At 34.6% G+C, this 10335-nt stretch overlaps 1 non-coding gene across 1 annotated transcript; it reads left to right on the top strand.

Annotated features, from left to right (window-relative positions):
- The first annotated feature begins 318 nt into the window (after nt 1-318).
- On the top strand, nt 319-425 carry LOC141694324 (small nucleolar RNA R71). Its single transcript, XR_012563642.1, has one exon. It is a non-coding gene; the product is annotated as a small nucleolar RNA R71 (small nucleolar RNA).
- Nucleotides 426-10335: the final 9910 nt, after the last annotated feature.

Genomic DNA, 10335 nt, shown 5'->3' with positions numbered 1-10335 from the left:
AAGTTGCTAACAAACTGAGATGATTCATTAGTGATCTGATTAACTCCATAATTAGCCAAAACATCCACCTTCATCATCAAAGCCTTAAGCTGAGCAGCTATCGCAGTAGCGGAATCCAACTCTAAAATTCCTGCTACTTTGCCTTGATTAAGTCTCTGAGAAGGGTTCTGGTATTCATTAGCAGCGATCAGTTTACTCGACTCATAAGCTTCATCATAGCTTTTGGCCCATAAGGCTCCACCTGATGCTACATCAAGCATGGGTCTAGACTGTGCTCTCAAGCCATTATAAAAGCAGTTGATAATTATTCAGCCAGGCATCCCATGATGAGAACACTTTTTAAGCATCTCGTTATAACGATCCCAAGCTTCATACAAAGACTCTCATGATTGTGGCGCAAATTGAGTAAGAGCATTCCTGATCGCAGCAGTCTTCGCCATAGGAAAGAACTTAAATTTTGAGGAAGATCTTCCCAGTTAGTAATAGAGCCTGATGGTAGAGAATGCAACTAACACTTAGCTTTATCCCTCAGAGAGAATGGGAAAATCCTTAGCTTTATAGCATCTTCAGACACATTGTTGAATTTGAAAGTGTCGCAGATCTCGATGAAATCCTTAATATGCATGTTGGGATCTTCCGTTGGCGAACCCCTAAACTGAACCGAGTTCTGCACCATCTGAATTGTTCTAGCCTTGATTTCAAAAGTGTTAGCCACGATGGTTTGTCTGACAATGCTAGACTGAATATTATTGATCTTTGGTTGAGAGTAATCCATCAAAGCTTACGGATTTGCTTCTGGTTCTCCCATTGTAATAAGAGCTTCTTCTTCAACTTTCTCCTCAAAAAGAACTTCTTCCACTACTTTCTCTCCTTTATCAAGTGTTCTCTTTCGAGATCGAAAATGCGTTAGCATACACGCTCTCTAGAGTACCTGAAAAAGAAACAAACAAACACGTAAGTAAAATATCTGAGTCAGTGAACTTTAACGACAACTGATGTCAAGAACATAAACTAAAAGTAAACCACGAGTCCCCTATAGCGGCGCTAAAAACTTGTTAGGATGAAAACACGCGCTAAATTATACGCAAGTATATGCATTCGCAAGTAATATAGAATTATTTCTAGTTCATTCCCACAGAGACTCTTTTAGGTTAACTTCAATTTATGCGCTTATAAAACAATGGTATGGTTATTATTCAATGCTAAGATGATAACAAATTGAGATTGTTTATAACTATGAGATTATACTACCTAATATTACCTAAGAGAATTAAGGTTGATTTACTTATATAACACAAACATGGGATTCTAACTTCATTAAATACTTCATTCAACAGCCTTTTTGTTCTTAACCTTAGCATGTAATGGTGATGAAACTAATCAGATAACACGAAACTAGTAAACGCCAACTTTTGTTGTACGAATACATCCAAAAAGAGATAGAAGCTGAATATACACCAATTATATTGAGACCCTATATATCTATAGAATTTGACAACATAACGGTTTAATGCACAAGTTATCTATCATGATTATATATGGCAACATAAACACAAGGCTTTCATTAGTTTTCACTGAAGACCCTGTGACAGATACGAATGCACCTTCATGTGCAAATCAACCTTCACAGGTTGTTAGGTTTGAGGGTAGTACTCCTGAGGGGGAGCTATCTAAATCATCTCCAATTCAATTGGAGGTTCCTCTTATGGGAACAACTCCCCTCACAACCCTAGCTTAGATTGCTCTCACAGTTGAAGCTAAGAGTTCAATTTCCAATGATCCTACTATGGTGGAGGCAAGTACATAACTTTCAAGTGACAGTGTTTTAAAAGAAACACAAGGGTTTGAGGATAGAGTAAAGTGATGGTTCCCACTAAAAGTGTGGAACAACAAACTGTCAAAACCACATAGCAATCTGTGAGTCAAACTGTGACTTCAATCACAGGTGGTTCCAACCCAACAGATCAACCCTCTACTTCTCAACTACAACAACCACACCTCATCTCCCAATAGTTACAGGTAGGTAAATCTCAACCAACAACTCTAGATGATCTTCTAGTTGATCAGCTTTCTGGACTTGCTCAAATCTCTCAACAAATGCTAACTTCAGATATGTCCAACCAGGATTATCAGGCCATAATGCTCACATATCAAACACGGGTCCAAGAACAACAAGCTAAAATTGTTAATGAAGTTGAACAAGGTGGCAAATGTGATGCTTGGTTGAACAAAGACTACAATCTTGAGATGGAAGCTATTTTGGAAAAATTCAGGGAAGACTACCTGAGCATACTGGGAAGTAATGCAAAAGTCTTAACTCTTGAGGAAGTCTATGATGTAGTTAATGAGGTTCCAAGGCTCAACTTAAAGCTTTTCACCTATTTGGTAATGCTCTAGAATTAACATTAACTGGTCATCAAGAAAAGATCAGAAAGCTGGTGAGAGAGATGATGGATGAGATTATTCCTTCTCAAGTCAAGATCACTTCTAAATTTCAACATTTTGCTGACCAAATGGCAAGATTTGATCTGACTTCTGTGGAAAAAGATGTCAAAAATCTCAGACAATCCTTTATAGCTTTGCATGAGGTGGTTCAACATTATATTGCCAATTCTAATTATACAAAGCTCAAATTGAACCAACTTTATCAAAGTAGGTATGAGCCTTCTACACTGCTCATGGAAGGCGTAAAGGAATCTGTGCAAGCAACCTTTGGCACCTCAGTACCTTCAAGCTCTCAACCACAATCCGCCACTTCATCAAATCTCCAACTGCAAGCTCTCCAACAATAAGTTTCAACTCTGTAGTCTTCCAATGATTCACTCACATCTCAAGTCCAAGCTCTCACTTCTCTGGTGCAGAGTCAACAAGAAGATATCCATACCTTGGTGGACTCCCACAAGTATTTACAAATGCAAAATTATGTGTCTTTGGGAGCTATCATGGGAAAGCTCAACATTCCATTGCCTGCACTTCCTGAGGCTGTGAGGCCACAATTGCTAACTCCCCTACTCATGACTGTCAACAGGACTAATGGGGAGAAAGAAGCTAGGATTTAACAATTCAAAGATGTTGGTAAATCAAAGGAGATTAGCAAATTGATATCAACTTACACTGGTCAAAGCTCTTTTAAAGCTCAATTATCTAAAGATGTTGGGAAAGATAGACTTCTAAAAGCTGCAGAAGGACCTTGTCAAGATCAAGAATTTAATGAACTTCTATCATTCTTAAGAGCGTCTCTTCACAACAACTATGTAACTTACAAAAGAGCATTGACCAACATCAACTTTATCATAGTGGTGATTGTCAAAGTTGATAATTTTCTGGAGAAAAGGATGGTTGCAAATGTAAATGATTGTGGCCTGGACAGATGTCTACATGTGTCTCTCTCCAATCTTCAAAAAATTGAGAGCACTGGATGTAATGATTCATAAAGTACATACAGTGATTCCAGAGGACACTCAATTTCTAAAGGAACTCAAGAATGCTCAGATAGTTGCTTTTCCTGAAGCCTATCTCTATCCTAGCAAGAGGATTGCCTACATCTGTTCACAATCCAGAAAATGCAGATACTTCACAGTTCCAAAAAATTGTGTAAGAAATAATGTGAGATTGATAACGACTCTTGAAACTGATCTCAAGACCAAGGCAAACAAGTCACCTGAAGATGAGGAGATGATCAGAATCTTGAGAAGATATCTTGAAAATGCAAAGACCATGTTGCCTACTTCATATTATAACTTAAAGAATGACAAGGATGATGATGAGCAGAAGCAAGATAATAAACCACCTTCTGGCTCAAATCCAAGTCAAACTTCTTGAGCAACTGGTAGCAAAGAGAAGAAGCGGGATGAGAAAAAGGGAAATGCTAAGAATATAGGATAAGAGAGAAGAAGGAAGAACAAGGAAGATGGATCAAAACCACAAAAGCAAACCCTACAAATCTAAATCAATCAAGCTCAATCCTTTAAGCCAACAAACTTAAAAACCATACCACCTCAAACCTCTAAGCCCAAATTTCTGTACAAACAAAGTGCTAACACCTTACTGAAAATTCCAATCACCTCAAGCCAAACATCTCTAAAGAAAGTCTCAAACCTACCTTATGTTAAGCCACCAACCAAAATTCATTACAAATCTGTTATGAGAAAACCAAAGAAAATGCATGTTACTGCCGGAACTGTTTCAATCAAAGTGATTTTCTACCTCTGAACTGGTGCACCTCAGATGAAGACTATTTTCAATAATTAGCTGAAGAAATGGTCAGAATTTGGGTTGTAACATTAAGGGAAGTAAGAATCTACTATCAGGATGGAACCTTCACATTTCTTGGCATAAACTTAATAAACACATTTTCACCCACAGAGATTAAAAGGGTGATAAGCTTACTGAAGGACAAGGATACTACAACTAAGGCATGTAGATCTGTTTTGGCTGAATGGTTGGTAGAAGGGGAGGAAAGAAGAGCAAGAGATAAGGATGAAAGAGAGGAGAGGAAAAGAAAGTATATTAAGGAAATAAAAATGTACATACAAAGATCTGAAGAATTTAAGGCAAAGGGGATGAGCAAAATTTCCAAAGATGGACAATTTTTAAACATCAGGGTTGGCAGATTCTCAAGAATTAGGGTTGGTTTCTTGAACAGTTATCCACTAGATGATAAACTCAAACTTGTAGAAGCTCTAAGAGGGACACCAATCATAGAGAAACTGGAAGTACTTGTAAAACTAAAGGACCTCATTAGAGAAGAAACATGAGATGTGAAATTTGTTTGATGAATGTATCTTTCAAACTCAAGAAATCACTTAATATATAAAAGTTGTAATTCTGTCAATTTTGTATGTAATGTTTTAATGTCCATTGTAGCTTGGGGTTAGTCTTGTTACCAGGCATGAATTTGTGATAAGAAATCTTCTCAAAAACTGGGGGAGGTTGTTATGCAAGACATGCTTGTACTATTACAAGACTAAGTCAAATTGACAGCCCTAAGTAAGTTGCATGATAATCTAAGTTTGTATTTTATATTGTATTACTTGAGTCTGTAAAAGTGTCAATAGATTAGACTTCAGTATTTTTCTGTAAACAGTCTCAAGCCTAAGAATAAACTTTGGAAGAAGATCATGAAGATCATGCTCAGAGATATTGTGAAAAAGCTCGAGTTGAATAAATCTATTTTGAGAAAAACATTTTAAGTCAATAAATCTACAAGTCACAGATCAAGTCATATAGAAAGGTCATTCAAGAACTCCAGAATGACTTATCGACAAGCCAAAATTAGCTTATAGAGAAGTCTCAGAGATATCGACAAGTCAAATTGAAGATTTGAAGATTGGAGATATCGACAAGTCATTTATGCAATAGAGAATTCAGAGATATCGACAAATCAAATTGAAGATGTAAAGATTGGAGATATCGACAAGTCAAACTCTCATTAGATCTCAGAGATATCGATAAGTCAAATGCCTATAGAGATTTCAGAGATATCGACAAGTCTTTTCTACATGCAGAAATTCAGAGATCTCGACAAGCCAAATTCTCTTATAGGGAAATCGGAGACTTCAATAAGTCAAAACAACTATAGAGAAATAAGAGATCTTGATAAGTCATTATAGTTATCGAGATGTCGAGTTCTCTGTATAACAAACTGGAGATATCGATATTAACCTCAAGTATAGAATGCATACCAGTTAAAGATCCAAGATTATCAATCAACAAACAAATCAATCACTAATTTTAAAAGTCTACAAAAGCATCTTGAAGAGTATAAGATCAAAAGCCAAGATTAATTGACAAAGGAGAGTCACAGACATGCACGATTTGCAAAGATATACTAATCCAAAAATGGAAAGCTTTAGATAAATTAAAGTAGAGTTTAGTACATGCTATTGCATGCTGTGTAAAATATGTATTTACTGTTTTAGAAAGTAAACACTGGATGCTTTGTTTTAGGTTGTAATAAACATATCTAGAATTTCTTGTAACTCTCTCAACGAAGAAGCTGAGTTCTTTATCAATAAAGAACCCAGAAATTTGTAGCAAGGCATACTTGATTTTAGTATAAAATTAAGCGAGTTTTGAAGATAGTGTGTTTATGTGCATGTTTTAACATTTCTGCTAAAACACTTTATTTTTACAAATTAGATTGCTTTGTTCACCATAAATAGCAGTTCAAAAGCTTAAAATATTCAAAAACACATTCACCCCCCTGTGTTGTATTCATTACCTAAAATATGTTGATATGAAGTAGAGAATGAGAGGGTTTTGTGAATGTGAAGAGAAGGATAGAGAATTGGTTATTTATAAAGATGAAAGAGAGATAGAGAGAGAGAGAGAGAGAGAAGGAAATATGAAGATACACCTTAATTTTGTAGAGAGATAACCAATCAATTTTTTAATAAAAAATAGATCAATTAATTTTTTCCAAAATTAGGAGACGCAGATAAATGACAACTATGCTAGTGCACATAAATCAAGATTAATCAGGAAAACACACAGTATGCAAGCATATTTATCTAGTCATACACTTCTAAACTCATCATTATAACATATCAAGTCATGCAAAATAAAGAAAAACTTATCTGAGCATAAGATTTTATATCCTGATTAGCCAATCTGAAAAACATCTTCTTTAACAAGTCTTCTCCACTTTCCTTCTTTTAGCTTGTTATGATGTTAGCCCTGCAACATTTTCTCAAACATTCTCCAAACCATTTAGTGAATTATATTTTAAAAGTCTGAAAAGTAGGAATTAAGGTTTTTGACTATATAATAAAATTGATATTATTCTTAAAGAGAGATATTATTCATTGAATCAATCTGTTACAATAAATTGATGATATAAGTATTTAGCTATCAGAGTTTTCCATCAGCATTTGATACTAAAGTTTAATAAAGATGACGTCATCAATATTTATTGTTAGTATTTGCTGATCAGTATTTGTCATGAGTATTTGTTTATATCAGTATTTGTCAAGCTAGAAATTATAAGATATTAAAGGAGGATATATTTGCAGAGATATATCGATGTAGGACTTTACTTATTATAGAAATCAATAGATGGATATGTATTAGGATTCCTTATTCAATTATAACATATCTTCTAGATTGATTGTGTAGCTGTGCAGTATATATACACAGGTTAGGTTTACACTATATGTGTTAGCAGCTCTCAAGAATATCTATTCATCCTCTGAGAGGGTATTATAATCAGTTTTTATTCATTAATATAAAAACTTTTCATTCTGTTGAGTTGTTTAAATCGATTTAATTGTTTAAACTGTACTCACCCTCACTCCATAGCTGATTTAACTTTTATTACATCGTACCAAATCCCAACTAGTTTAACTTACAACTGATAGTGAAAACATTATTACAAGCTTATATAAGTCAAAACTAAATATAAAGCTCATTCTAGCTCGATCCAACTTAATCTGGAATCCTAGCTTGTACACTGGACCGGGAATCCTCGCTACCAACCATTTTCTTTTTAACTGTAGAATAACATAAACAGATTTGCCAGAGTGAGCTAACTAGCTCATCAAGTCATAATAATAATAACTGAGGTTTAACAATGATCAATTGGAATAATTCAGAAAAAACAAGTTTCTTGTCAAGTAATCATTATAATTGGATATTCATTTTAAATTTTAAAACTAAGGTTAGGCTGCTGATTAGTCACGCACTAACCCCGAGCAAGGCACACAACTCTGCTCTCTATACTAGATCTAAGGCACATATTGGCCTAATATGACCACGAATCTAGTCTTACCACAAATCTGGTCTATATTTATAAAACCATCTAATTCTAAAATGATTCAATATGATAAACATTGTAATTTAATAAAATAGAATCATAATTACATTGATAAAGCATTTATCTCAAAGCATGAAACAATTCATAGGTATTTCCAGGGTATATCAAGGTATGTACAAAGAATGGCGTCAAGCCTGAAGAAGAATAAATGAACAATAGTTCCATGGTTGTACAAGGTTTTGTTCTTTGATGTTTCAAGGTGGTTTAGAATATATAAGTCTCTGTATGTTCAAGCAATTTTGTTCAGTGTTTGGTGTATGGTGTATATGTATTTGTGGAGTAGTATTATATTGGTGTGGTTCAAAATCTGGGAAATCAACAAATCGATGGCTTACGAAGAATAAGGCTTACAGCTGAAATATCAAATGAGGTGTGTGGCGCCCTCCAAACCCGGGTCAGAAGTTTGGGGTCCACACACATACACCTTAATTATAACCTGCTTATAACCAAGATAAAAATAATAATAATATATGTAGTGACCCTACTTATCAACCACCACGGACCGCAACAGGTTAAAGTATGCACACAAGCCAACACACTGATATATTACAAACCGTTCAAATCCCAACTATTTCAAACTCACACTGAGTATCAAACATTATTACAAACTTTTACAAACTTAAATTATCCCAAAAGAAGCCTACTAGCTCAACTTCCTCAACCTGAACCCCTAGCTCTCGTGCTGGACTGGGGATCCTCGCTACCAACTGGTTCCTTTTTAACTGGAAAGAATATAAACAACATCGCACAAATGAGCTAACTAGCTCAGCAAGTCACAATAACAAAACTGAGAATAATGATCATCAGGTGACTATGATTATGATATCAAGTGAACATTGGATTATGATTCAGAATTGGATAATATACTTTTAATTTAAAAACCAAGGTTAGGCTGCTGATCAGTCACGTACTAACCCCGAGCAAGGCACACAGCATTGCTCTAACTACTGGATCCAAGGCACACATTGGCCTAACTTGACCATTATATGGTCTGACCACGAATCTGGTCCACAATTTTATAAAAACAATCCAATTCTAACATAATAACAGAATATGCAATAATAAATAATAACCAGAATCATTAACAACAATGAGTGTTTAATAATGAAAGGGTTTCAATCTTTGTAAGGGTCAATAAAGTAGTTTACAAGCTTGAATGCTGGGAAATGAAAGAATTGGATAACAAAAGAATCAATATTTCAGGGTTTCAAAGATTTGGGCTCTCAAAGCATAGGATACAATGGTTGAATGTACAAGTAATTCAGTTCAGTGTTCGGGATTTTGTTTGCATGTATTTATAGAATAGTATCGTATACTTGAGGTTCGAGTTTGGGTTTACAATAATCAATGGTTTAGAAAGAATATGGTTTATGGATCAAGAACAATAACTGAAATCAGGGTTTAGGTTTTCGTGCTTCAAAGCACTTGCAATGTCAACAAGACTATCAAGAATTTCAATATCTCGAGAAAGTGCAGAACACTTGCCTGGTATTAGCTTACTACTCTGTACTCGCTTCCAATCACAACCGTCTTATTCCTCAACTATCTGTTTCCCTTTCCTACGCCTTGCCTCTTCTGCTCACATATCATAAACATCTATCAATCATCAACTCACAAGATTCTATTCAACGCACACTTTTATCTACCCTTCGTTTTACCCAAATCCGATTAACGGATTGAAATCTACGCAATAACGAAGTAAACACCGCATATATAGACCGATAGTCAAACCACATGTCACGTATAACACATAATATATCACGTAATCAATGACATATCATTTATAAAGAAGTCTTAGGTCATAAATGTGCTTTCGGGTATTTAAAATAATTTTTAAAACATTTTTCGGAATTAAAACGGGTCGTTGGATCAATTTCAGATTAATAAACAGGGTTCGGTTGGCCAATTCTGGCTCCGAAACAATTTTAGAATAATTATCGAGCCTTGAAAATAATTTAGAATAATATTTTAAAGCTCGAAACTATTTTTCAGAATTTTTAAATCATTTTAATAATTAAATCTAACTAAATAATTAATTAAAAATCAATTAATAATTAATTAAATCAATTAATCAATTAATTTTCGAATTAATTGACTAATTAATCAATTAAAAATTAACTGAAATTAATTAAATAATTAATTCAGATTTATTTGTGAATTAAAAATAATTTTCGGAATTAAAATAATAATTTTTAGAAATTTCAGAAATTAAAAATGAATTTTTATAATAAAAATAAATGGGAAATATGATTTTTAAATATTTTAAAACAGGAATCCTATTTTTGCAAAGTCTGGAAACTACAGGGACCAAACTGCATCGTCCCCAAAACTTCAGGGACCAAACTGCAATTTTTATAGTCGAGTCGCCGGAAAACACAGGGGTGGCCGGAGAACACGATTCCGGCCTCCTCACCTTGCCACAAGCTCCAGATCACATCTACACAACACCAGGAACACAACCATGCAGTCAAAACAACCTAACAATCCCTTAGTTGGCCGGAATTTGGCCGTGAAATTTCCCA

The sequence above is a fragment of the Apium graveolens genome, chromosome 10, assembly GCF_009905375.1.
Source record: "Apium graveolens cultivar Ventura chromosome 10, ASM990537v1, whole genome shotgun sequence".
NCBI classification, from domain to species: Eukaryota; Viridiplantae; Streptophyta; class Magnoliopsida; order Apiales; family Apiaceae; genus Apium; species Apium graveolens.
Note: the sequence above shows the minus strand (reverse complement) of the source record. Positions and strands in the feature narration are given on the sequence as shown.